The sequence below is a fragment of the Pseudorasbora parva genome, chromosome 6 (genome assembly GCF_024679245.1).
Source record: "Pseudorasbora parva isolate DD20220531a chromosome 6, ASM2467924v1, whole genome shotgun sequence".
NCBI lineage: Eukaryota > Metazoa > Chordata > Actinopteri > Cypriniformes > Gobionidae > Pseudorasbora > Pseudorasbora parva.
Genome location: NC_090177.1, coordinates 46,262,018 through 46,264,517, shown reverse-complemented (window position 1 = coordinate 46,264,517; position 2,500 = coordinate 46,262,018). Strand labels below are relative to the sequence as shown.

Sequence of the window (2,500 nt, the reverse complement as noted above, 5' to 3'; positions counted from 1 at the left end):
ATCAGACGAGATCGGGCGTGCTCAGGGTGGTATGGCCGTAAGCGAAAGCTGCTGCCAAAATTGGGCCATTTAAGGAATTCAAACACTCTTTTTTTTTTTTTTTTTTCTCTTCTTCTTCTTCTTTCTTTAATTTAGCAAAAATGCTTACAGCACCTGGTATTCCCAGGCGGTCTCCCATCCAAGTACTAACCAGGCCCGACCCTGCTTAGCTTCCGAGATCAGACGAGATCGGGCGTGCTCAGGGTGGTATGGCCGTAAGCGAAAGCTGCTGCCAAAATTGGGCCATTTAAGGAATTCAAACACTCTTATTTATTTTAATTTAAAAACAAATCTTTCTTCGCCCATGAAACAAAAAAGCTTACAGCACCTGGTATTCCCAGGCGGTCTCCCATCCAAGTACTAACCAGGCCCGACCCTGCTTAGCTTCCGAGATCAGACGAGATCGGGCGTGCTCAGGGTGGTATGGCCGTAAGCGAAAGCTGCTGCCAAAATTGGGCCATTTAAGGAAATCAAACACTCTTATTTATTTTAATTTAAAAACAAATCTTTCTTCGCCCATGAAACAAAAAAGCTTACAGCACCTGGTATTCCCAGGCGGTCTCCCATCCAAGTACTAACCAGGCCCGACCCTGCTTAGCTTCCGAGATCAGACGAGATCGGGCGTGCTCAGGGTGGTATGGCCGTAAGCGAAAGCTGCTGCCAAAATTGGGCCATTTAAGGAATTCAAACACTCTTTTTTTTTTTTTTTTTTTTTTTCTCTTCTTCTTCTTCTTTCTTTAATTTAGCAAAAATGCTTACAGCACCTGGTATTCCCAGGCGGTCTCCCATCCAAGTACTAACCAGGCCCGACCCTGCTTAGCTTCCGAGATCAGACGAGATCGGGCGTGCTCAGGGTGGTATGGCCGTAAGCGAAAGCTGCTGCCAAAATTGGGCCATTTAAGGAATTCAAACACTCTTATTTATTTTAATTTAAAAACAAATCTTTCTTCGCCCATGAAACAAAAAAGCTTACAGCACCTGGTATTCCCAGGCGGTCTCCCATCCAAGTACTAACCAGGCCCGACCCTGCTTAGCTTCCGAGATCAGACGAGATCGGGCGTGCTCAGGGTGGTATGGCCGTAAGCGAAAGCTGCTGCCAAAATTGGGCCATTTAAGGAAATCAAACACTCTTATTTATTTTAATTTAAAAACAAATCTTTCTTCGCCCATGAAACAAAAAAGCTTACAGCACCTGGTATTCCCAGGCGGTCTCCCATCCAAGTACTAACCAGGCCCGACCCTGCTTAGCTTCCGAGATCAGACGAGATCGGGCGTGCTCAGGGTGGTATGGCCGTAAGCGAAAGCTGCTGCCAAAATTGGGCCATTTAAGGAAATCAAACACTCTTATTTATTTTAATTTAAAAACAAATCTTTCTTCGCCCATGAAACAAAAAAGCTTACAGCACCTGGTATTCCCAGGCGGTCTCCCATCCAAGTACTAACCAGGCCCGACCCTGCTTAGCTTCCGAGATCAGACGAGATCGGGCGTGCTCAGGGTGGTATGGCCGTAAGCGAAAGCTGCTGCCAAAATTGGGCCATTTAAGGAATTCAAACACTCTTTTTTTTTTTTTTTTTTCTCTTCTTCTTCTTCTTTCTTTAATTTAGCAAAAATGCTTACAGCACCTGGTATTCCCAGGCGGTCTCCCATCCAAGTACTAACCAGGCCCGACCCTGCTTAGCTTCCGAGATCAGACGAGATCGGGCGTGCTCAGGGTGGTATGGCCGTAAGCGAAAGCTGCTGCCAAAATTGGGCCATTTAAGGAATTCAAACACTCTTATTTATTTTAATTTAAAAACAAATCTTTCTTCGCCCATGAAACAAAAAAGCTTACAGCACCTGGTATTCCCAGGCGGTCTCCCATCCAAGTACTAACCAGGCCCGACCCTGCTTAGCTTCCGAGATCAGACGAGATCGGGCGTGCTCAGGGTGGTATGGCCGTAAGCGAAAGCTGCTGCCAAAATTGGGCCATTTAAGGAAATCAAACACTCTTATTTATTTTAATTTAAAAACAAATCTTTCTTCGCCCATGAAACAAAAAAGCTTACAGCACCTGGTATTCCCAGGCGGTCTCCCATCCAAGTACTAACCAGGCCCGACCCTGCTTAGCTTCCGAGATCAGACGAGATCGGGCGTGCTCAGGGTGGTATGGCCGTAAGCGAAAGCTGCTGCCAAAATTGGGCCATTTAAGGAAATCAAACACTCTTATTTATTTTAATTTAAAAACAAATCTTTCTTCGCCCATGAAACAAAAAAGCTTACAGCACCTGGTATTCCCAGGCGGTCTCCCATCCAAGTACTAACCAGGCCCGACCCTGCTTAGCTTCCGAGATCAGACGAGATCGGGCGTGCTCAGGGTGGTATGGCCGTAAGCGAAAGCTGCTGCCAAAATTGGGCCATTTAAGGAATTCAAACACTCTTTTTTTTTTTTTTTTTTCTCTTCTTCTTCTTCTTTCTTTAATT

General features: G+C 45.5%; 12 non-coding genes across 12 annotated transcripts in view; all 12 read right to left on the bottom strand.

Annotated features, from left to right (window-relative positions):
• Positions 1–43, bottom strand: part of LOC137079856 (5S ribosomal RNA) — a 119-nt gene extending 76 nt beyond the window's left edge. Inside the window, exon 1 of the ribosomal RNA XR_010905788.1 lies at positions 1–43. This exon is cut by the window's left edge and continues 76 nt beyond it. This is a non-coding gene — a ribosomal RNA (5S ribosomal RNA).
• A 98-nt stretch (positions 44–141) lies between these two features.
• Positions 142–260, bottom strand: LOC137080204 (5S ribosomal RNA). The gene has a single exon (XR_010906074.1). It is a non-coding gene; the product is annotated as a 5S ribosomal RNA (ribosomal RNA).
• Positions 261–355: 95 nt separating this feature from the next.
• Positions 356–474, bottom strand: LOC137079844 (5S ribosomal RNA). The gene has a single exon (XR_010905777.1). It is a non-coding gene; the product is annotated as a 5S ribosomal RNA (ribosomal RNA).
• Positions 475–569: 95 nt separating this feature from the next.
• On the bottom strand, positions 570–688 carry LOC137079832 (5S ribosomal RNA). Its single transcript, XR_010905766.1, has one exon. It is a non-coding gene; the product is annotated as a 5S ribosomal RNA (ribosomal RNA).
• Positions 689–791: 103 nt separating this feature from the next.
• LOC137080203 (5S ribosomal RNA) lies at positions 792–910 on the bottom strand. Its single transcript, XR_010906072.1, has one exon. It is a non-coding gene; the product is annotated as a 5S ribosomal RNA (ribosomal RNA).
• A 95-nt stretch (positions 911–1,005) lies between these two features.
• On the bottom strand, positions 1,006–1,124 carry LOC137079821 (5S ribosomal RNA). Its single transcript, XR_010905755.1, has one exon. It is a non-coding gene; the product is annotated as a 5S ribosomal RNA (ribosomal RNA).
• Positions 1,125–1,219: 95 nt separating this feature from the next.
• On the bottom strand, positions 1,220–1,338 carry LOC137079809 (5S ribosomal RNA). Its single transcript, XR_010905744.1, has one exon. It is a non-coding gene; the product is annotated as a 5S ribosomal RNA (ribosomal RNA).
• A 95-nt stretch (positions 1,339–1,433) lies between these two features.
• Positions 1,434–1,552, bottom strand: LOC137079797 (5S ribosomal RNA). The gene has a single exon (XR_010905733.1). It is a non-coding gene; the product is annotated as a 5S ribosomal RNA (ribosomal RNA).
• A 98-nt stretch (positions 1,553–1,650) lies between these two features.
• Positions 1,651–1,769, bottom strand: LOC137080201 (5S ribosomal RNA). The gene has a single exon (XR_010906070.1). It is a non-coding gene; the product is annotated as a 5S ribosomal RNA (ribosomal RNA).
• A 95-nt stretch (positions 1,770–1,864) lies between these two features.
• Positions 1,865–1,983, bottom strand: LOC137079786 (5S ribosomal RNA). The gene has a single exon (XR_010905722.1). It is a non-coding gene; the product is annotated as a 5S ribosomal RNA (ribosomal RNA).
• Positions 1,984–2,078: 95 nt separating this feature from the next.
• LOC137079774 (5S ribosomal RNA) lies at positions 2,079–2,197 on the bottom strand. The gene has a single exon (XR_010905711.1). It is a non-coding gene; the product is annotated as a 5S ribosomal RNA (ribosomal RNA).
• Positions 2,198–2,292: 95 nt separating this feature from the next.
• On the bottom strand, positions 2,293–2,411 carry LOC137079762 (5S ribosomal RNA). Its single transcript, XR_010905700.1, has one exon. It is a non-coding gene; the product is annotated as a 5S ribosomal RNA (ribosomal RNA).
• Between the last annotated feature and the right edge of the window lie 89 nt (positions 2,412–2,500).